A 24,859-nucleotide genomic window follows, 5' to 3' on the forward strand; every position below is an offset into this window, starting at 1 on the left:
AAGTCTCAGTGCTACAGAAGAGGTACTGAGGAGCATTGGTGAGGCTGCACCTGGAGCACTGTGCCCAGTGCTGGGCACTCCAGGACATGGGCGTACTGGAGAGAGTCCAGCAGAGGGACACCAAGAGGATGAAAGAAGAGGCTGAGAGAGCTGGGACTGTTCAGCCTGGAGAAGAGGAAACCACCTTGTTTACTAAGAAGACTACCCTCTTGTACAACACTCACCAGCTAGCAGTTCTTGTACAAGCAAAATAACATGTAGGTCAAAATCACTCTTCATAGACATGAGATCAAGTTAAGGCCAAACAACCCATGATTATTCTTACTGATGCTGATATGGCAGTGGCAAATATGTCTACTAATCTTAAAAAAGAATTTAAAAATTTACTGTGGTGTTTGTCATTAATGATCTGTTTTGAAAACTGGCAAAGGACAGTAGGCACAATTGTCATGTGATCCAAACACACGGATGACTTGATGCAGGTGGACTCTGGATTTGGAAGAACATGAAAATAAAACTGTGATAATAGATTATGGAGTAAGGTAAATGACTTTAAGTTTTAAAAGTATTCTGGGTTATAAAAATGACTTTTAGATTTCCAGAATATTTTCATCTGGTATATCCATGCCTTTGAAGGAAGAAAATGCCCTCACAGGGTATTGCAAGGACTTTGCTCATGCCAAGCATGTTCATGTCTTGTCATCCTGGAATGATTTGGTTAACATTAATTCTTGTCTCAATTCAGTCCAGGTCTAATTAATTATATGCATAATCACTGTTCATATGTTTATGTTTACCATGATTGCTGTCTTATGCATATATATGAGCTAGTGTTCTGAGCACATAAAGAACTGATGCAAGGAGACTTGAATTCTGTTCTGTCTTCAAGGTAGAGCTTTCCTTCACAGTCAGCACACATTAAAATGAGAACCACTGTGGTGATACTTTTTCCGTGTCTGGGCAGGAGGAGATCCCTCCTCCTCAGGAGGCATCAGGGCTTCACAGGTTATGTGATGGCATCAAACACAAGAGGTATGAGGGTGCAAAAGAGATGTGCAAGGATCCCTTCAATGAAATACTTGCTCTGGATCAGATCTTGCTTAAATATGTGTTTCTTGCAGAAAGTTGTGCAAGCATGATGAGAGCTTTTTAACTGGTTAAACAGAAAACAGAATAATCTGTCTGCAGCTGTAAGCAAAGTCCTCTTCTGTTTCTGTACAGCTGCCTCTAAATAAGGAGATTGTACTGTTGATCTTTGGATTCCTGAATAAATTCATTCCTTACTTTATCTTCAAGCCTGTCTGGCTGGAGGATTGATTTAAGGATAACTGGCAAACCACCGTCATTCCATTCTCAAAGAGGCTATGATTCAGTAAAAATGCAAGTGCTGGACAATTCTATAAGAGATTCAAAGCCAGAGGTAGCCAGATATTCCTCTGCGAGCTGCATGGGTCATTTTAAATGATGATAATGACGCTTCTGAACTTGGAAGGGATAATTTTCAGGGTTAGAATATCTCTGGAAAGTGGTCTTTTCCATTTCCTCATGTTTGATATTTTCCCAAGTTGTATTGATCCCTCATTTCTTCTCTAGGCATCCTTTATTGACACTCATACATTTCCACAGTCACCTGAAAATTGGTAGAAAGTTTTATACAATCCTTAAATTCTCTGCCTTGTGAATACCAAACAAAGTCCTGTCTCCTGTTAGGCACTATCTCCCTCTCAGTCAGCTTGCATGGCTGTCTGACTAATTTGGGTGTCCTATTGTGGGAGTGTTCACGATGGGAATGGTCTAATCCATCCCCTTTGCAGGGAGCTACATAATCATTGGGCCCAATTTGCACTCATCAGGTCACTAGAATGTCCTCATCTGTCATTTGATCCTTGTCAGTCCTACTATGGCTGTGGTTGATCTCTACTCACACAGCATAGCACACAGAAATAGTGCTCTTTGGTTGACTAGTAAAAGCCATGGCCAAACAGATCTTGGCTGCATGGATGCAGTCTAAATCTCTTACAGATCTTTCTTTAGCACAAAGGAATAGCTAGATTTCTAGGTCTCCTTGTGGTCCTAAGAGAAGGTTCCCACAGATGATCTTGATGGCTTTTATCCCAGAATGTCCAACTCAAAATGCATGAAAGGATCATGATTTTCAGGGATTTCAGATGCTGATGAAATTCATTTCCCTGAAATTGTAATCTCCACATAAAGCATAAAATCATAGAATATCCTGAGTTGGAAGGGGCCCACAAAAATCAATAGAATCTATTCCCTTCTCTGAAAGCACAAGTGCCAGATTTATCCTCTGATAATCCAGGAACTGAAATAACCTCATCTGCCAAAATTTAATTAAACTATCAGTTTGAAATGTCTGTGTGTAGTATTGAGACTGTGTGGAAAATAGGAGCAGAGATAATTGTGTTAGCTGGGAATAATGAGCCAGCTTACAGTGTAAGACTAGAAAGGTCGATGTTCAGTGTGATCCATGCTGACATATCCTGAGGATATGGTATTAGGCTTATTCAGCTGAGGACTGCTGAAGGACCGAGACTCTGAATTTTCATTTTAAAATGGGCACCCAAGGGCATGCTCCAGATCATTTGCTGTTCCCTAGTGTGACTGCGCGTATTCCTCTAATATCCACTATTGATATTAGTCCTGCCAGTGCTTGATTCTGCATGAGCAAAGCCATTTGTGAGAGGCAGAGCACAAGAGCTGGGCTTACTGTTGGCAACATCTAGGCCATGGAGATGCTTAGAGACTGACCGCAGCTACAGAAGCATTGACTTTTCTTATCTGTACTCAGATGGCTTTTTTCTTTACTGACATCATGTTTATTGGCACGTTGCTCTGCCTAAAGATCTCTCCTGTGAGAAAGAAGGGAGCTGTAAGGGAGCTTCATGACAGCTGCACCGTGATCTAAGAAGAGCCGCAGGCTTTATAAACCCCCTGTATCCCAGGAGAATACAGATAATGGTTATCAGCAGAAAACAAGCCTGTGACAGGGTGATAGTGACAGCCTTCTGCTCTGTCCTCCTGGCCCCTTCAGCACTACTGTGAGGTATCCCCATCCCCAGCCTCTTCTGGCCAGTTGTTGACATAGCAGATCTGGTGTCCAGGGGGACACTGTTGGACTGGGGAGAAAGTGGGGAGAAAGCAGCTTCTTCATGCTTGCTTATTCCTTAATAATGTACTTTGAATAAAAGACCATAATGAGGAGTGGTTTTATTGAGGCTCTGCCAAGAGTTTGGAAGTTGTGATAGCTAATTAATTAAAAAGCCATTAAAAGGTTTCTTATAATAAAAGCGACAAGGTGTAAAAACTCTTTTTTTTTTGCCTAATTCCAGTTCCAAGACCAGATCATAAAACAGGACTGCTTAAGGTAATCATTAAAAAATACAAATCCTGATTTTCCAACTGTTCTGAAGGTGCTATTTTTAGGACAGTTCCTGTTAAATGTATCTATGTGCTCCTAAGCCAAAAGGATGCAAAAAGAAACAAATGTGATGCTTATGAAACGTCAGCATCCTGGCTAGTAGGACTCTCACACCAAGAGCCAGTTCTCTTGGGTCTCTCAAAAACTGAGTGGCAAATTAATTCAGCCAGGACACAAACCAGAACAATGAGACTGCCTTTGGACCAGGATCCAACCAGACAGCATTGTGGATCCTGTTAGCCAACATCAGGAGCCACAAACCACTCTCTTTGTCTGAGCTTCCTCGTGAGCCACTGGGATAGTCCATGGGCCATGCGGAGTTTGCAAGTTCTGCTATCAAACTCCTTCGACCATGAATGGTGGCATTTGTTCAGCAAAGACCTTGAGAGACATGTGCACAGGGCTCTGTGCTTTCTCTCCCTGATGACCCCTCCATTCTCCATCCCGCTGGGAGCACAGCTGCCAGCTGGGCCACGAGCTGCACTGGTCTGCAGAGGATCCTGCTGCTCTGTTAATGATCAGTGGGTCCGACAGCCCGCAGGCTGTTCTCCTTGGAAATCGCAACAAGGAGAAGAATGTAACATTAAAAATAATCCAGGCATGAGCTGCTGTGGAAAAACAAAACAAAACAAAAATACGTTAAAAATCTCCCGCACAACAACACAATATCCTTCTTCTCTCTGCCTGAGCTATTTTCCTGGATCTTTTCAGGAGGAAAAGTCTGTGTAACTTTTCCCCCTTCCAGGCTGGTGGGTAGATTGAAGGTGTGATCCAAATTCCATGGAATTCAGTGAAAAGTTTTCAAGGTCTCCGAATCAGGACTTGAATGCAAGTTGGTAAAAAGTGTGAGCGTTCTGCCTTATCCTCAGAGTGAAACTAGACATGTCCTAGTAGTGTTGCATGTTACTGCTCTGTATTTATTTATTTCTTTTTCCCTGTACCCACAGCCCATGAGCAGCTTCCTCCAGTGCCACAATGGCTTTTTCTTTCTACAGAGGAGCTGATCAGCAGAGAGGAGAACGAGTCAGGCTCTCTCCTAGCAATTAAATTGTCATTTACCAGTAGAGCTGCATGTCACAGGAGTGGTCCTTCTCCTGGTCCTTGACTGTACAGCTTCACCCAGAGCCCTGAGATTGGCAACCCTGCTTACAGTAGGATTTTGGGATGAGATGATCTTTAAGGTCCTTTCCAACCTAAGCCATTCTATGATTCTATTTGTGTCTGTCGCTGCTCTGGATGAGGTTTACCAAAGCCTATCACTGGGCCTTTTCACAAAGACGCTGAATCATTTAGCAAAAAACACATGCTACTGTTCACAGCACCATTTTGTAGTGAAAATAAATATCACAGAGCTGTAAGAAAACCCACTCATCAAGCCAGTGCATTTTATAGTAGCTTAATTTTTCTAAAAATGATGCTCCAGGCAAGTTTCAAGATTTAAATTTCTGATATTCTGTTTTCCCAAAGCTTGCTTTCATTAACTTTTTTTCCAAGTTGTTATCTTTCTGAGAATTTTGTCATCTCTATGGCTTGCTGCAGCCTTCCTCCTCCTGCCCATGGGACTCAGTAGTACTGAAGAGCCACAGGACTGAATCGTTCACCCCCAGGCAAGATCAGCTCCTGACATCTCAGTTCTGACTGATGTTCTGACAAATTGCCAGCTTGTTCTTAAACACCTGTAGCATCCATGCAATACTCATCAGTCTACCTGAAGTGTTTCTGTCTTTTTACTCAAGCCCATCGATAAGAACTCATGAGCCCTCTGGGGTCAGCTGTGCGATTGAGGGAAAGGCAGCACTTCAATAAGTATGTTTTGGGTACCAAAAGAATCTTCAGAATAAAAACACTTTGACAGCCTGTGGGTGTACTGAGATGAGCGAGGATCCCTTGAGGAATGGCTCTTTCTTCACAGGAACCCTCTGCCATAAGCCCTGGCATTGGTTAGGATCACTGCTGTGTGCCCAAGAAAAGGCTGTTGGTTTGGGCTGTCTGATTGGGATTATTTTTGTCACTATTTTTATTTCACTGGCTGTGCTTGTTTTCATAGCTCAAGCAGAGTTTGCAGAGGATCTTAAAAATATGTACAGCTGTTTGTTTCTTTTTGTTTTGCTTTTATTATGCAGTCAGTGCTAAAGATCATGCAGCACACAGCGTTGTAAAAGAGCAGATAAAGCCATGGGGCCATCAGCCTGTTGCAGGCAACTTGCTTTGCACATCTTGCTTGAACACACCACATCTTGCTTGAATATGGTAGCTCAGATTGATATTATTATAATCAATACAATGGCAATAAACATAACACGTATTTAAGGACAGATTCTATCAGCAGCTTCCTTTCAGTGAAGCGAGCTCCTTGCGAAAACTTCTTCCTGCTGCAAAAGATTATTTGAACCACTTCTTCCATCATGCTCACAACAGACATGTTCCAGATACTGTAACTCACCAGACACTCCTTGGAAACGTCAGATATGTCTTTTGTCAAGGGCTTCTGTTTTCAACAATAAATTAATATTTCAGGCAAATGCTTGGCAGGTCTTCAGATGTTGCCAGTGGGTCTTAACATCTTTGGAAAAAAAGTGAGATTTATGGGCAGAGCTGCTGGGCGGAGAGGTGGACATCAATGGTGCAAAAAACATACCTTGTGGTTTTAGTGACGCGTGAAGTGTAATCGCAGATGGTAGTGGGTTGCATTCCAGTCACCGTGACAAAGATAAAAGGCAAGGTGAAGGTTTGCAATACTAATTATTTATGGGAGTCCCGTGTTCAGCTGTGCAGCGCTGCCATGGCTGGATTGCCTTTCAGAAAAGTGCGGTAATACTGGCTGCCCTGTAATATTAACTGAACTCAGTTATTTTTGCATGGATGAATAGTGACATGCCAGAGCTACTGCTTCTTGTGCTGCTCGGACCTGGCCAACCCAGGGAATTGCACCCCTTGCTCCCAATGTAGGTCTTGTTTAATCCTAGATCCTCCATGGACCCCAGTGTCACCCTGGGAGAAACTGACCTTTTTTTGTTCTCATTAATTCTGCCATGTTTTCTTTTCTTTTTTTTTTTTTTTTTCCTTTCTTTTTATTTTTTTTTCCACCTGGATTGTTTGCTAGATCTGACACAACAGCAACAGCATGGCCATGGAGAACAGGGAGACCTCCATGAACCACCAGGCCATGGGCACCCTGCACTGGGTGGCCCTACTGGAGCAGAAGTTGGAGTAGGAAGATCCAGAGGGCCCCAGCAGCCTCAGCCATCCTGTGGTTCTGAGTGGGGGTGACTTTATAAGAGAGGCCCAACAGGCAGGACTGCCACATGTGGAAAGCTACATGCAGAGCCTCTTTCTGCTGATTGAGAATTAGAAGCAGTGTAGCCCTGAAGTATTCCAAGTACAGATGTAGCCCCAGCATCAGCTTGAGGTTATTTCTGAGGTGCCAGATAGGAACACGGAATTTTCATGGTGTAAATCTGGTTGCACAATGCAGTGCTTTTATTTCCTTTGCTGTAAGTCAGATGTACAAAGGGGAAGGTACCATCTGCATCGGAGCGAGATCCTCAGGCGCCATGCACAGTCTGTGTAGCCCCAGGCACAATCCAGCTGACCCACAAGTATGAGGACATCCTCATTTGTTTAAAACTCACTTGTTTAAACATCCTCACTTGTTTAAACAGTGAACACCACTAAAATAAAACAAGACAAAACTCACCAGCTATTAACTGTAGGAACTAGTGAAGAACATGAGTTGCTCTGAGTCAACATCCAGTCCAAAATCTGCCCCAGTACTCTTCCAAGTTATCTTCAGAAGTGTGTTCAGCCAGGGAAAAGGATCCACAGATACCTTTTTCATCTGTTTTGTCACTCTGCTCTTCATACACAGAATAACTCCCTTACTTCCCACTGTTGGGGGCAATTAGTTATCTCAGCATTGCTTTTCTGTCCCTGTTCTTCAAACTTCTTGCAATCCAACTGCGTTAAGCAGTGAGCTCTTATTTGGCCATCATAATTTTCTTACTCAAATAGCTGTGCAGCACCAAAGAAATTACACAGCTTCCTGAAATGAAGCAAATATGTGCACACAATGGGCTGGGCAGACACAGGGTTGCAGAAGAAGGTTTTAAGTAGAGCTACTTAAAGAGGGACACTGGATGGCATGTTATTTACATGTCAGAAATACGCCTGATGGAGACAAGCAATCATAAACACTGAGCATTTACAAGCCTCCTCTCCTGCTCAAAGAAACCTGATGCTCAGCCATGTGGAGAAATCATTTATTTCCTCTCTGTAGCAGAAAGTTCACTGAAATGGAAAGCAGCTCTTACAGATGAGTGCTTGAACTGGAATTATGAACTGCATTTTAAGAACTGGCAAACTGTATTCACTTTATCTCTTATATATTTTTTACTAAATCCATAACCCATCTTTTGCAACATTAGATTGGATTGGAAATGTTATAAAAAATACTCTTAATTAAAATGTTTAGGTCTTGAAGTGGATTTAAATGGGTTGTTTTTTTTTCCTATCACTTTAGGATCCTCATATAAAGGATAATCAGGACCTTTATGTTTAAATATCCGTCCAGCTAAAATGGATTTTATTTGTGAATGTTGGTATGGCCTTTAATAGCCCACTCTTAATTTGAAGAATTGAAGAAGAACAGTAATCAAGACTGTATTCTAATGCCTGAAAATTCACTTTATAATATTAAAAGACGGGATTTATTATGCTAAGTCAATACACTCTTAAAATAAGACACTAAAAGTAAAGGTTATATGCACATAGTTTACCTGAGCTGTTGGGAGAAGTCCTTGTATATCACAAGCTTGCCTGGTTTGAGCCTTTAAGGATGAATTAATAGGTATTTAAGAGGCAAATGCTGCTACAGCCTGTCTGTAGGATAGTCTTCTACTGCTTGTGTGTCACTGCTGTCCTTGCAGATGGTGGTGAGCTTGTTCCCCAGAAAACCACTCACTCAGATCTACCCAGGTGCCCTTTGGATGCCCATAGCTTCTCTTCTGGCCTCTAACGTAGCCTCAGCCCAATCTTGGGAGAAGGATGGGGCCTTGCAACTGAGAAGGACAGACCTTGAGGCTGAGTCTGTATGGAGATCAGGCCCATCATACTGTCCACCAACCTCCACGAGTGTCTCACTGTTCTTCACCTCATTTTTCTTCATCTGTGACTAGGCTTCATGTTGTGCAGCTGTGTGCAATGGGATTTTGATAAACCAGCAATGTAGCTTTCAAATGGGCAGGCTGCCATGGGGATAGACACCTCCCCATGGAGACCATTGAGCCTATCTCATGAGTCTGTCATCTTCTCCAACATCCCTCCAACGTTAGACTTAGATCTTTCTCCACCAAGGTGGGTAAGAGGTGCCAGGCATTGGCCCAGATGAGTGAAGGAGAGGGAAGTAAAATTCCCAGTATCTGAGCACATGTCCACCCCACACCCTACCTCTAGGGTAAGCTCCAAGCCTTGGATTTTGAGCCCGCAGCCTGAGGAAGACACCTGTGCTCAGTTCTGGGAAGTGAAAGTGCTAATGACTTATCTTGCTTAGTATGGACAATGGTTTGAATGTTTTCCTGAACCAAGGGTCATAATCATGTGTTCAGTGATCTGTTCCAGGGAAATCGGGAAACTTTTTCCCTGCACAATTTGAATTCTCACTCTATGAGTTATCTGGTGAGAACTCTCAGATACAAGTTTGGTGAGGGAGGTCCAAAACATAGAACTGTGGAGAACAGCTGAGGTTTTGGCACAGTCATTGCACAGGGAACTGGCTGAACCCCTCTCCTTGGTAACTCCTTTGCATTCCCAGTGTGAACAAGCATCGTGGCTAGGTAAGGTAACTCCAGTATTCACATAAATGCTGTCCAGCATGCTACAAGAGGAGAGAAGAGGCAGTAGGATTTTCACCCACATGCTTTTAGGAAGACTGATGTTCTCCATTTGTTTGTTTGTTAGTGAAACATTGGTTTGCTTGTGGAATTTCAGTTATGAAGCAACCCATATTTGGAGAATTAAGTGAGATTTCTTGTTTTGGCTCTCGCTATTTTCTTCTTGCTCTTTTCTTTATCTCAAAAGACAAATCCACTAAGCAGACTGGAATAGGTGAGGGAGGTTTGGTGTTGCTTTTTGGTTGCTTTTCAGTCCCTTTTGACCTGGAGATATAGTGTTCATACAAAGAGCATGTGAGCTGTATCACTTGGAGTGCACTCCCCAAAATCTTTAGTGCCCTCTCCAGAAACTGTTAGTTGCTGACTTTGTCCCCATGCCCTGCCTTCACCTGTTGTGGGAATGACTTGGGTAGGTCCAGATGGGAATTTTGGAATCTCAGTCCAAAAGGGTCATTCAAAAAATACCCAAAGTCCCTGCACAAGGTCTGCCTTACATACATCTCCTTGTTCAACACACTTGCCCAGTACAGCTCTGCTTCTGCTTGCAGAGCCCCCTTCTTTCCAAGGGCTCAGGTCTGCTGTTAGGGTCTGACACCTAGATGTGGCCTTGCAAATCTGTCACTAACAATAGCTAACCCTCTGTTCATGGCTATTGCTGCTGCAAAAACTCATTTTGGTTCTACCTTATATCTTCTATGCAGAGACAGCACAAGAGATCAGAAAACCTAAGGAGCATGAGATGCATATGGGTCACAATGGTTACAAATCTAAGTGCCTGCTTCAGAAATAGGAGCTGGGCATGTCAAGCAGCCTATAAATAAAAAACTTTGCAGCCCAGGCTTCCAGACAGATGTATATGTCACAGAAATGCCTGTTACAGCTCTTCAGCACTTCAGAGCTGAAGTTAAAGCTACAGGCATGTGACCAGGAGCAAGAGTGTGAGGAGACCTGAAAAGTATAGCAGGTCACATACAGGATTTGTAAATTGCATTACAACAGGTCCCTCCATGGGACACCTCCACAGGAAGGGTTTCCTGCAGGCTACTTGTGGCCTTGAACAAAGCTGTCAGGTTACATCCATCTTATTTTGGGCCAACAAGTACTGACTCTTAAGGTGGCAGCTGTAATCTAGTCTGTCTACAGCAAACCCTCACCCTCTGTGCCTGCCCCATTTGCCTTGAGCACTCCTAGTGAAGATGAGCCTGAGATTTCAAGCTTTTTCAGTGGCTAGAAAATAAAGAAAAAGGGATGAATTAAACTGTCAATAATAATAATAATAATAATAATAATAATAAAATCACTGAAGGTGTTTTAGTAGCACTTGTTATCTGTCTATCTCACATGGAGATTAGAAATGGCACAGGGCAACCTGAAGATCAGATGGGCCACTAATGCTTAGCTTCTCCAGGGGGGGCCCTATAAACCTCACACCTTCCTCTTTCACGAGGACATCTTTTAGTGATTGCTACCTCAAGAGCTTAAATTACTTTTTTGCTCAGGCCTTCTCTTCCCTGTTTGGTGATTCCAAACTTCCCCAAAAGGAAAGCTTTCAGGAGATTTTCATGGGGTATTGTATTTGCCCTTTTCCAATCTCCTAAATACATTGCTCGTTCACAGGTTCCTTTTGCTTCACTAAACAACATACACAGGTAATAAATTCAGAAAAACTCAATCCTTCCTTTTCCCTGCTATTTACCTTAGTATTCACCCCTGCTACTATAAACCCGAGCACAGCTGGATTGGTGGGGCTGCTACAGTTCTATGCGAGTCTGAAGTGGGAGAACCAAACCACCCCTCAAAAATACTCTTATGAAAGAAGAAAAAAGAATATAACTCGACCAATTCTCCGGTTGGTTCAGTGTGTAGCCCCACAAACAGTGGTAGCAGTACAAGAGAATTGGGAGCAGAAGCTCAACAGAAGTCTCCTGCTGCATTTGGGCCATAACATGATCCTTATTTCACTTTTTTGCTCTTGATAAGATGACATGAAGTCTGCTTGAGAGATTCAAGTAACAGGAAGCATTTCATCTCATTAGTAAGGGGAGCAAAATATTAGGAATATCATGTGCATGGGGAGCACATTTTGAGCACATTTTCATCTGTATTTTGAGCACAGCCTGGGAGAGCCCTTGTTCAGATGAATAGACCATTGGTCAATGTATAATGTTCAGATGAAGTACTGATCTGTACTTCTAGAGAGGCTTAGGAGGTGTATATGGAAGGAGGACATCTCACACCAAAGAGAAGAATTGTAGGAGCTTTTCCTCTGAAGTCTTTCCCTCATAATTGTAACTGAGGCAAATAGCAGGATAGGTTTTTGAAGGCATGCACAACACAGGATTACTGCAAACGGATGGTTGTCCCCAGCTTAAATGTAGAGTGGGCTGGAATTTAACCGTGCAGTGGGACTGCAAGCATTCCTTTTCATGTTGTTTTTGTGCAGCACCTCACACAATTGAGTTATGGACCTCGCTGGCTCTGTAGTGCTACAGTAATTAAAAATATTTATTTAAAAATAAATGTGGACATTGCTTTTAAAAAGATTCCAGTTAGCATAGATTCTATCAGCATAGTCCCATGTTCTGCATAAAATAAGGGCTTTTTATGAGACCTGTTAATGGACTTCATGTTCGCACCCTGTTAGCAAATTAAAGGAAGTTAATGTTCCATATTGGTACCTTCAATATCTCATGTTTTCATACAACGCAGAAGTATAGGGCCGCTATTAAATGGTGAAATGGCTTCATGAAGATCAGTCTGCCATTCAGGACTTCTAGCACCAGGGACTTTTTACCCTGATGAGTTCAGTCCAGGGAAGCCTACTGCCGCAGGAGTAGACTATCTTTCTAGCTGGCACGAAGGTTTCTGAGCAACCAGACATTATTTATTCCTGAGGTTGGGTCTTTTGAAGCCTTCCAGAGAATCAGAAATCCAGGTCTTTGCCTGCAAAATGTGAGGGAAAAAAAAAATAAAAAATCCAGAATGCTGAAATCCCATCCAAAGCACCCCACAATTTGGCACAAAAGAAAAAGTCATCAGGAGAGTAAAGTATTTCTTCTTCACTTACTCATCCAGAAGAAAGACCTTGCTATGCCATTCCCTCCTGAGGGTAGCTGCCTCAGCAGGACAGCCTGGGGGACTCCAGCCACTGTAGTACTCTCCTGACTGCTGCTGCTGACCTCGGGGTTGCTCTTGCAGAGCCAAACTTTGCTGTCCCTCCCCAGGAGTGGAGTTTCTGAGAAAGCTCTCTCGTGCTTATCAAGCCCTCTTCAGAGGTGATGAATTGCTGCTGATAGTTCTCTTCATGTGAGTCAAATACATCATGAGGAACTGTGTGAGGCCTCAATGTTGATTAAGGCACTCCGTGGTTATCCACTGGCATGTGTCTGTTATTATCTGCTAATTAAGCTCATTAAAGGACCAGCACTGGCTTTAAGAGCCATCCCCAGGTATATTCTTACTGCATGTTTATGTGCTAGCATCGGCAGAAAATGAGTTAGGTAGTTCTTTTCTGTCTGTATTTGCTCCTAATTTTAGACATTGTCATCTTGCTTCTGGCACGGCTGAAATTTTGTGCCATGTCCAACTTACAGCAACCTGCATACTGTCAGTCCACACCAATGATGGCAACTCATGCTATCTATAAGCTCATCTGGGAGTATGAAAAGGATTTCCAGGAAAACTCTTGGTGGGATGATACAGTGCTTTATTGGAGTCAGTGTTGGCCAATTCGTTGGCTCTGAACAAAATGCAAATTTTTGACTGGCGTGGGGCTTCCCCACAGTCCTGCTCCTCAGCCTTCCTGCTGCAGTCCCCAGGCTGTGGGAACTCATTGGACCATGCACAGGTGCCCAAGTTGGCACCCAGAATTCTGGACTGATCCTTGCCCATTGTCTCCAGTTCCCAACCTCAGAGGTGCTTATGATGACAGATATTGCCACATATGACAGCACTCAGCACTGCCTAGACATGCTTACCAGCCTGGTCTCATTCTAACCTCTGCTACTGCACGAGTTGGACAGTTGGTCTTTTCCAACCTTAATGATTATATGATCATATAATCCTACGATTCTACAATTCTATGACAAGTGCCCATCCAACCCAGGGGCTGGAGGATGGCTGAGTCGTTTTTGGAGGAACTACATCATTATATAGTCTATCCATGGCTTGTGTCCAGCCATGCAGATGGACAATTAGTCAGTCCCTCCCAGGGGATGTAGCTTTCTCAGGCTCTCTGATGCTGTGTTGGTGGGCTTTCTTCTGGCACCACCAATCATTACTTTCACGTCTAAGGATCCAGCTTGTCTTTTGGGCCATGCCATTCCTTGTCAATTCTCACCAATGCCAAAGGCAGACAGGGAGGAGAGAAGCCCGGCCCCAGAAGTAGAAACATCTCCTGCAGTCCAAAGTTCAGAGAACAGTCTTAACAAAACTTAGTTGAGTTCAGCATGTCTTTTTGATAAATGCATTCTTGGAACATTCCAAATCCACAAATCTTGAAGAAAGCTTTATATGGATAAAAAATAACTGTTGATTGAAAATGTCAGTATGTATTAAAACAAGAGCTGCACTTCTCAGGAAGTAACTGAGAACAATGTCATTTCCTTACAACTTTGTTATTCTGAAAGACGATGCAGTAAGATCTACTTCTAACCAAATATCACAAAATACATCCTAATGATGCCCAAAAGGAAAACTAATCATTTGATTAAGTTTCACTTTTATATTCCTCATTATCTACTCTTATATCCTTTTCATATTAGTTACCCAATGTTTCTAGAAGCCAAAAAAGAAAAACTTCAAAAGACAATATCATGATTTATACACACTATTATTCTTTATACCTTTACAATCCACTATACCTCATCTATGTCTAAAAGTTGTTTGATGTAGAGAAATTTTTTAGTTAAGAAAATGTTTTCAACATTGAACCTAATGAACATCTTCATTTCCAGTATCATGGTAGATTCAAGAAATCAGATTTTACAGGATAATAGGTTTTGAATCAGTAGTACTCTAGAGATCCTTGAGTCTAGGATGTGAAACAAATGGAACTAAAGCTTTCATATGAAATGGATTTAGAATAAAAAAGTAGTTATGGTTAAATTTTCTTAGGCTATGCCTTCTCACCTCAAAAACTGTCCATTTTTTATCAAACAGGTCTTCTCTATCTTTGGTCACCATGAAAGCCTTAGGCCAAACCATCAGTGTGTTTCTGTAGTTCTCCTATTTGAGGCTCACCAGATGGAACTGTGTTCATAAAGTCAAGGTTTTCCAAGTCTTGATAAGTCTCAGCAGTAAGCACAAACAGTTCTGAAGCCTAAAATCTTGAAAATTGAAAGAGGCCTTTACTGATTTGCTTGGTAAATATGTGACATTTTGATTTAATGTGTTTCTGACTATCCAACTGTGCAGTGTGTAACCACCACTCACCTCCTCAGTTTTGCCTAGCTGCTCCCTCCTAAACAATTCCTTATTAGAGTGCCTCGCAGCATGCCAGGCACTTTGCTTGCCACCAGCCTGAGCAGATGGAAATATGCATGCCTCTAAGAAATGTGACCTTGTTAGGCTGCTCGTCCTTCATGTGTGAGTGAGAGAGATGTAGAGCGTTACGCCCACCGCCTCTCCAAGGGTGAGGAGACTCCAACAGCGTGTGTGCATGTTTCCTGGTAACACTGCCTTGATATGATCAACACTGCAGATACTGCTTTTCAGCATCGCCACATTGCTACAAACCGTATGCTTGCCCCCACCAATGCTTACTCTCTCTTACCTCCTGGAAATCACACCTGAGGGCTAAATGTGGTGCATCAAGGGCTGCTATGGAGAAGGGCAGACTGTATGTAGCTGCCCTTTTGCCAGTCATTAAAAGGGAAAATTGAGAGATAAGCATGAACAAAGAAATGGGTGAATGGAAAAAGAGGATAAGGAGAGGATTGTAAATAGTTTTGATCCGTGACTTGATCCTAAAAGAAAGTTCTAAAACATGGTGGTAATCTATTCTGCCTGCACCATGTTTTGCTACAGAATAAATGGGATTTGTCTCACTTAATACAATATACAAAAAAGTTATGTCTAAAGTCTGTGGGCATGACCAAAGAAGGAAAGAATGAACTTCTCTTCATCTTCATTAAGTATCCCTTAGATACTTAATAGTACTCTGGAGAAACGTATGCATCTCTGAAAAAAGAGGCCAAAGTAGTCACCTCTGCCCTCAGGATCCAGGCTGTAGCCCACACAGATTTGTCTAGTGCTGTTGGATATACCCTGGGGTCTCTAAGACACTTATATGGGTAAGTCAGAGAGGACAAACATGCTGCTCAGAGAAGCTCTGGGTGCCTCATTCCTGGAGGCACTCAAGGCTAGGTTTGCTGGGGCCCAGCTCAGGCTGGTGGAGGGAGGGCAGCCCTGCCCATTGCAGGAGGTTGGATTTGGATGGTCTTTGAAATCCCTTCCAACCCCAGCAATTCTGTTTATCTATGGGTGATTCTATGGTACAGGAGCTAGAGGTGACTGTATTGTTGTGGCTACCTGGGATACCCCCTGGCACCTTACACTGTGTGAGTCACTTGTGTTTGAATCAGCTCCCTGACTTGCAGGTCTCCATATCAGGCTGGTGAATTTTCCCACCAACTCCCTAAATAACCACACAGCTCATTTCCTTAATAAGAATAAAAAGTGTTCCTGTTATAACTGTGTGAACTTCAGGCAGCCAAGCCAAGCCTCTCTTCTGAAGTGTGCTGTAGGGGCAAATGGAGGGCACTGTTCCAGATGAGTCACAGCTGAAGGCAAAATTTTGATGCCCTAGAAGTCCCCTTCCCATTTAAAGGATCTCCTTAGTGAAGGAGTGTTGCCAAGTTTGGGAGAGTTCAAGAGAAGGGCTGTAGGGACTTGCAATGGGCTGCAGGGAGTTGCCTGGGAAATGGTGGAAGCTCCCTGCTGGCCATCCTAAACCTTTTATCCACACCCCCAAACCTCCATACAATGTCCAGACCCTATTAATCTTCTGCTGGCATTTCTGAATTCTCCATATGAAGGAAGGAAGAAAATGTGCTAAGATACTATCAGGGATAAATGGGAATTTTTGTCCCTATGTCACTACCATCATTTGAAATGAAATAAATCAGAGCCCTTTCAGCACATTTGAATGTTTAGGATTACCAAAGCCTGTCCTGAAAAGGGGAAGCAAAATAATTTGGCTTTAACCCTCTGCCCTTTATTACCAGAGGCACAATTCCACTGATTCGGCTTTGATTGAGCTATCAGAAACTTCATATATGCTTTCCACATGGGGTGGTGTGGATGACTGTTAGCAGCTCTTAATAAGCATTAGCTCACCGAGCAGTTGTTAGCAGTAGGCAAGTAATATTCAAAAGACAGATGGCCAGAAATCAGAAACAAGTTAGCACTCTGGACAACTTAAAAGCAAGCCTTGATACCCTATATCTCTCCTTTGCTCAGGGTGATGAGGAGGTTGCCAGCCAAAGCATGTCCTCTCCTTTTAGGGTTTAAGTCCTTGCTGTTGGCAAATTGTTTTCGTGTTTGGTAAACTGGCCAACTTGTGACCTGTTAGTTGCTGACAAGTGAAGAGGGTGCTCTTCTATCCTTGGGACAGTAATAAAAAATAATAGGCCAGATCCTCAAATCTGATCTGGCACTTCTGAGGAGTTCAGGAAGTGAAAAGGAGCTAGCAATCATCCTGCTGCAAATGGCCGGTCAGAAATTCCTCTCTTGGACACCCCACCTTGCAGGAAGGACAAAAATAAGAAGCAAGCAGAGATCTGCCCCATATGGAGTCCACCTTAACCCCAATTATCATATCAATATCATTTGGGAGTTTTAACCATAGGTAGTATATACTCTGCTGAGTAAAACCAGCTGTACCGACAGCCCCTGTTCTGTGGCTCATCAGATTGCTCTGAGTTCTGCCATCAGCATTTCTTGGGAGAAGAGAGCTTATCAGCAACATCTGAGTCAAATTTCTGTGGGAATGGAGAAGAAAAAGGAAAGGTGTTTGGAGTTCCTTGATTCTTTCCTCATTGCTTTTCACCCAGACTGCTTGTTTTCTGACCTTCCCGCAAGGAAGTGCCTCTCTGCTCCTGAGAGGACATAAGATTTCCTTCTCTTAACTTAGCTGCTCTTCCTATGAGTAAGAAATGAGAGGCAGAGCCATAGGGGAAGGTTTCTCCAGGTCTTGATGGAGCTCCAGACAAGAAACATCTTTCCTGGGAAGGAAAACATTGGCAGCATTAATTATTGTTAATGCCAACTGCTAAGAAAAAGGTAAACAACGAGGCAGATTTCAACAGGCTAGAGATTAAAAGCCTGTTTCTGGATTGTGTTAATGGTCTCCCTGTGCTTCAGCTTGTGGTGCAGGAAAGGGCTGGAGCTTTGTGGGAAGGGATGGACTAGCTGTTACCTTTAATGGCTTTCTTTATCTATCATAAAAATTAAAAAGATTGTTTTGAAAATTGAAAACTGATGGTCTTACTTAGTCCTGTGTCTTCAGGACCTGGAGTAAAAGATTTAAAGATTATTTAACCACTGGATAAAACAGTAAATGAGCAGCATAGTCAAAGTGCATGCAGCACATCTGGCTGCCTTCTCTTTAAGCCATCTGAGTTTCTGATGGACGTATCGTACGGTAAACCTCTACCACAACAAAGAACTGGGATAAGTATGCAATAATACAGGAAAAATTGTGTTTGCTTTTGTGATTTTGTGACTGTAGATCCTCACTTCCAGTGTCCAGATACTGGGAATCACCAATCATCCGCATAGGACTAATACACTCTACATCCAGATTAGAACTCATTTAAAAAAATGCCTTAAAAATTATTCTCTTTATTTTTTATGAATTTTAACTTTAAAAAAAAAAAAAACTTTTTTTTTCTTTTTTTTCCCCCCACTGAAACATTTGATTCTTGAAATGGATGTTTAGTTTCTTGGGAAAACAACTGGAATGAATGGAGGCTTTGACACTAGGACCTTATCAGAGCTGTGGTTCAGCCAGCCCAGAGGCTGTTCTCTCTCACGTTGGTTCCTCACCCGTAGCACTGCATTCTGGGGAGTTCTGCTCCTCAGCAGCAAAGCAGCACAGCTGCAGGGAGTATCAACAGTTCTCATCAGCCATTTTGGAGGCTTATCTAAAACACATTTGTTCTATTTTTTAATTATTATTTTTAAAATATGTTTTAACCAAAGTATAGAATCAGATGGGTTGGAAAGGACCACAATGATCATCTAGTTTCAACACCCCCCTGCTACGTGCAGGGTCACCAACCACCAGACCAGGCTGCCCAGAGCCACATCCAGCCTGGCCTTGAATGCCTCCAGGGATGGGGCATCCACAGCCTCCTTGGGCAACCTGTTCCAGTGTGTCACCACCCTCTGTGAAAAACTTCCTCCTAATATCTAACCTAAAAACCTGGATGTTTCTATCACTTTCTTCTTTCCTTTTCTTTTTCTTTTTTTCTTAAAAAAAAAAAAAAAAAAAAAAACAATCCTTGCAAAGCAAGGGTGAAGTGGTGCTCAGCTGGTACAAACTATTTTTGTTTGTATTATTTGGCACTATTATTTGGCACTATTATTTGGCACTTGATGCAGTTATTATTTATCTGTATTGCCATGGAGCCTGTGAACCCCGATAGAGACCAGAAACATGCAATAAAGAACAATGCTTCTGTGTGAAGGTAACAGATTTTAAGTTAACAACAAATCCCTATCTTTGTTTGACAGATCCCTTAGTACCTTTCAGACTATGTTAAAAATTAAAATATAGATGAGTTAAAATAAGGACATGTTGAGGTTTATATTCTATAAGATGCTAAATCTGGAAAAAATGCCAGAATATATGCACTAAATACAACAAGCAGAGACCTTTTAGCAATTAAAAACAAGAATTAGGTCCTTCTACTCCATCAAACATAAGGTGAAAAAGTATTTTTATATATTTTTGATCGGCTCAGCAATGTCAGATAATGCATAATTGCCAACTCCCTTTGAGGCATATGAGTGTGTTCTCTGACATCTAATGTGGTGACTACCTCAAAACCCTATGTGCTTCTCGTTCTTTTTGTTTTCTCTCTAACTAGCTGCTTCATCATCTTGATTTCTTATAGGAAAGAAGAAAAAAGCAACACAAAACCCACAGATATAGGAGCACTATCCCTCTTCCTATGTATATGAAAGTGATCAAAGGCTCTTAGTGCTTATGTGATACAGACACCCAGAATGACTATACAAAAGACATATACAGCTGCTCACTCCTAGAAGTCTTTCAGCATTCTGCAGAGCCCAGGGACCCAAAAACCTTACTGAACAGTCTCCTCTATATCAAACTAATTAGGAAATTTGTTTTAGAGGCATGTTTCCAGTTTTGCCTTCACGTTAGCATTTCGGAACTTTCCCTGGAACCAGTTCTAGTGTTTTAAAGCAAGTGCTATGTGGGAGGAGAGCAATAGTGCTGAGCAAGAACAGGAGCAGCATGGGATGGCTGTCTGCCAGGTCCTGCCTCGTCATCCTGAAATCCAGTTCTGTGGGAGCTGTGAGTCACTTCCATGGATATAAAAGTAGAAAGTTTATACAAACCCAAGGAGAGCTGTGGAGTTCTATTGCCAATGCCCTGCTGGCAGCTAGCTCTAGAGTTTCTTGCCTCGTTCTCTCCATCTCACCCCTGGATTTTTGAAGTCCTCAATTGCTCAGTAATTTTCTACCTTATCTCTTATAGCCATGCTAGTTTTGTCACTCAGGAGCTGCAAGCAAAACAAGCATGCTGACCTCAGGAGGAGAAAAGGGAGGGTTGGTGGATCAGATTGTGCCTTTGCCAAGTTCATACCTGCGCAGTGTCTGACCTGCCAAATGGAGTCAGGGTGTCTCCCTCTGGGGGCCTAGCCAGTCCCCACAGCCCCCAGGGAGAGGCTGTTATCTCTGAGATGGGGTTAGGGAAGAGGCTGGGAGCAGCAGGAGATGAGTCTTCAAGCAGAAGAGAAAACAAGATGAGAGACTGTCCTGTCTCCGGGATTAATGGCCTTCACTGGCAAATGTTAAGTCAAGTCCGAACAGGAATCCCACATCATATTCAAGTGTTAAAAGACAGATTGAGAGACAGAAGGGAAAGCAAGAGATAATTAATATGAAATGGTTGTCTCTGGTCCTTGTGTAAGAAAGAATTAAGAGGATCAGGGCCACAGCTATCAATATGATCAAACGCTCATCTGCATCATCAGACCCCATATCTCTTATCTGGTTAAACCACGGTAGAGCAAAAGACCTATCTAGCCCTGAACTCAGTTCTGATCTTCCAGGATTAACTCAGTGCAGAAGGCGGTGGATCCCACCCTCTTTGACTTCAGAAAAAGAAGGGTTTTGGCACTTACCCATTACTTTTTAAGATAATAGCATTTTTGATAGCCGTTAAAAATAAATACATGAAAGGTTGCGTGAACTACAAGTTAGGATATAACTTTGATCATTGTTCAGAGCTTTGCTGTGTCATGGAAGTGAATGAGGGAACTGCTCTTGGCTTTTTCTCTTTAAATTAATAATGGAGGACACAGATTTTTTTTTCTTCATTTGCAGAAGTGATTTAAATTAATATACTGGGAAAAAAAAATCCAATTTAATGATGGCTTTCCTGAACTACTGGGTTGTATGGTTTGTTTTCTGCTTTTATTGGATTTTCTTTCAGGTTACAAAGCATGGTAAGTAAGCCGCTTTACTTCTTACATTTCTACTAATTCATCTTTTCCTTCTGCTTGCTTCTTCCGTAAAACAGTAATCCAATACCCACACAACAATCATTTGCAGCATCTCAGCTAATTACATCACAGTGCTTTGAGAGTTTTGTTGAGGATTGAATGACACGGTGACAGTTTTCTGCTTTGATATTTCTGCTGCCTGTTTTTACATCTTCACCAGTAAATTAGAGAGAATGCACAAAAAGGTCAACACGCAGTCCAGAAGGAAAGTGATCAGTGTTCTGTGCATTCATAGTTTTTGAATGGTCCATAGGACTGATTTTTAGTCTGAAATTTCCCTTAAGAAATGGCAGTTGGTTGCATATAAGCTAAATAAAGGCCTTAAAGATTTGTGCCATACTATGGCTGTTTATTAGGCTTGCGTGAAATAATTTGGTCCGCCTGCAGTGTTATTTCTTACTGCAGGTTATCTACCTAAGAAAAGTACCAAGGGAACAAGGCGTCTGCACTACAAACATAATCTGTCTAAACTATAGCAGATTTGGAGAATAGAGTTGTGAAATGATTCATAATCATGGCCTGTCCATGTATGCTGCTATTTAGAAAATAATTTCCTTTTTGTGGGGAGGAAACTATAATGACATATGACCAAAAGTCCAATCATTTCAGTCACCTGTCTCCAAAAGTGGCTGAAAAGATGTATGTCGCAATTATGATTTTCTCAACCTCCAAAAATCACTATCATGATCTAAAGAAAGGTGTGGTATGCCTGAGTGAGAAATTCAGGAAAATTATAGAAGGTTCACAGTTAGGTTTGAATGTGCTATGCAGTATGAGTAGCAGAAAGAATGACAATTTAACAGGAAATAGCATTTTGATCTACATCTTTATACTTCTGGTTGCACATCTTAAGAAGCCAAAAAAAAAAAAAAAAGGGGGGGGAGGGGTTTGGTATGAGGAAGCCCACTTGGAATTAGGTGCCTATAAGATCACCATAGGCACATCTCCCCTATGACCCCCTATCCTATAACTCACTTCAACAATCAGAAGGTGATGCTCAAGTGCCTGTTGAGTGCTGAACACTGAATATCTCTGCCTAAAGAGAGGCTACTTTCAATCCAGCAAGTACATTTCCAGGAAAAAACATCTTTATTAATGTATCCACTGTCCTGTGGCCTCTTTTCTGAAGCTTGTTGCTGAGTTTTTCAAGAGCTGTAAACATCCAGATGTCTCCCATCTCAAATGAGAGAGCTTCCTGAGAAACTTTCCTAGCTCGCACTTCTGTGGTTCATAGCTGTAACATGAAACATCTTTCACGATGGAAAAGAAAATCCTTTCATGTGACCATCAGGTCAACAGTCTGGATCATTAGGTAGCCCAATATAGGAGCACTGTTTTGAGGAACACAGTGGAGAGTACAGTAATGGACACTTCTGATCTGGCATATCTTAAATACCGAATACTTGGATAATTTATGCTTATGCATACATTCCTTGGTGAGAGAACAAAACAAGATCTGATAATGTTTCTCTCAAGCAAGTCTCAGCAAAATCATAGCTCTTGTTTGACATGCAATGAGGCTGCTGTTTATTCTTCTTTTTTGAAGGCTTCGTATGAGTTTTTGTAGTCTTGGGTTATTGCCCTGGGAAATGGAATATAATTTGAGTGACTGAACACACTGTCTTTATTTTGACTTCGAGAAGGGTTGGGTCTGAAAAACAAAGAAACTTCCATGTGAGCAGCCCAGACAAGGGTAGCCTTTTTCATCCAAGCAAATTGTGCAGCAGGAAGGAGATCTACAGCAACAGTTAAAAACCCCGATGATGACTGCAAGCTGTACATTCTTATTGTGCTGATGGTGTTTGTGTGCTCCTTTACTCTTTTCATGTTTTCTCGGACAGCACAGAAACCCTGGCCTGTAGCAGAAAGGTCACGCAAGTAAGATGAGAAAGACGCTGGAGAGCTTTAGTGTGGGTGAGCCATCAGAGCAACCTATATGGAAGAGCAAAGGGTCTGTGAAGGATAACAAGACACTGAGGCCACATGAATTCCCCCACTGGAGGGGTGTGACAGAGACAGAGCTCCGTAAATGTTGCAGTCACTTTGAGGGAGAGTTTCCCGACTTTCCTCCCCCAACTTCATATCAAGACCAGAAGACGCAGCAACCCCAGTAGACCAAGCATCTCCAGCAATCTCATGACTGCAGATACTTCTGGGACTGATGGCTGATATGAACAATTAATGAACAATTTTAAAAGATTAAAAATCCCCTCTGGTATGAAAGGAAATATTTCTGTATTAACTTTGGTCAACACTAACAAACTTCAAGTTAATAAGTGCATTATCCCTGTTTTCTGCTTTAGTACTGGTCCAATTAGATAATCTCGTAGTGCAAAAAATACCATATAAACAATGTGTTGATACATGAGAATTAATGGGTGGTTAAAATTAAGGAAAAAGAAAAAAAAAAAAAGGTAAAATGAACTGTAAGCAATATTCTGGGTCACAGAGATAAGGAAACCATGTCTATTCTATTTCATCTATTATACTTTTTTATCTTGGTAATATCTCTTTGAAAACTATTACAACATTTGTAGCTGCCTGAGGATTCTGTGGGAAAACATCTACTTTTTAGCAGTGTTATCTTCTCCGTCTGTTCCTATGATTTCTGTGTACTGCTGTTGTGACAACAGATCAGTTACAGCTATTCTAGTTTCCAGTTGAACTTGGATTAATGGGTCATTTTAAGGCCTTCTCTGAATCAACTGCATGCTCTACATAAGTTATATGTGAGTCAAGGTATTTTGTTTTCTAAAGAAGCAAAGAAAATGTTTTCTTGACCAGTATATTGCTATATATTTTGCCTTTCTTGTTCTTTTTCCAGTGGAAAATGGAGAAGAACGTAGTGCAGGATACCATGTAACTTTCTCTGTTTAGCTGTGTGATGTTAATATTTTATTTCAGTTATTTACAGTGTATAAACTTGGAGCTCAGTGAGGTAAATGGGGAAGCTGGAATTCACAAACATCACTGCAAATCCCATGAACAGTTAAAGTCAACAGGTCTGAAATGCTCCTCAGTGTGTATGAAACCGACTGTGCAAACACTAAACAGTCACTTTGGATAAAATGACATTTGCAACCTAGAGGTAAGAACTCTTAGAGAAGTTATTCCATTTGAGCAAATTCGCCTTTGCCAGAAAGACCCTACTGAGTCACTTGAAACTTCATATCTGACAAGGGAGAGGGAAAACCAGCTAAGAGCAGCCTGAAGCAACCAAGATCTCTTGGTCAAGTGCAAGAGCTGGGTTGTGACAACAAAAGGGGCTGTTACATGGCAACTGATGAGAAGCAGGAGCGTGTTTGGCTTACAGCAGCACTAAAGTAAACAGGTAAGAGTGCTGGGCTGGATGGAGATGTGTGTCTGTTCCACACCACAGAGTGCGATCTGAGATATCTAAACAAATTTCCAGCACATGCTCTTATGGCCATCCCCCTCTCCCACACCTGGGTCTAATTCAGGCATATAAGCAACCTTACTGCAGCCACTGTGACACAGACACCAGTGGGAAGAAATCCAGCCAACTACTTAAATGAACTATTGATCCCAGGGACTCAGCAGTAGGCTCTGCAGTGACATTTACTGGGCCTCACTATGTGGCTGTGACCCTTGTTGTCTTTGTAGGAGCACGACCTCTGTTCCATCCTAATGTGTTGAAGCAACTTCTTGATAACTCACATCTCATCTGCTTCACAACTAAAGCCATAATCTATCTAGGAGAAGAGAAGAGAAGAGAAGAGAAGAGAAGAGAAGAGAAGAGAAGAGAAGAGAAG

The 24,859-nt window shown here is 42.0% G+C and overlaps 1 long non-coding RNA gene across 2 annotated transcripts; it reads right to left on the minus strand.

Moving 5' to 3' along the window:
- Positions 1–2,386: 2,386 nt before the first annotated feature.
- On the minus strand, positions 2,387–12,800 carry LOC146545623 (uncharacterized). 2 transcript variants are annotated; one of them, XR_014880709.1, is made up of 5 exons: positions 12,395–12,800; positions 8,215–12,270; positions 6,078–6,265; positions 5,883–6,002; positions 2,387–4,047 (listed from the first exon to the last, which is right to left on the minus strand). It is a non-coding gene; the product is annotated as an uncharacterized LOC146545623 (long non-coding RNA). The 2 variants fall into 2 exon arrangements; XR_014880708.1 differs by having other exon boundaries at positions 7,137–12,270.
- Positions 12,801–24,859: the final 12,059 nt, after the last annotated feature.

The sequence above is a fragment of the Meleagris gallopavo genome, chromosome 1 (genome assembly GCF_905368555.1).
Source record: "Meleagris gallopavo chromosome 1, MGAL_WU_HG_1.1, whole genome shotgun sequence".
Classification (NCBI taxonomy): domain Eukaryota; kingdom Metazoa; phylum Chordata; class Aves; order Galliformes; family Phasianidae; genus Meleagris; species Meleagris gallopavo.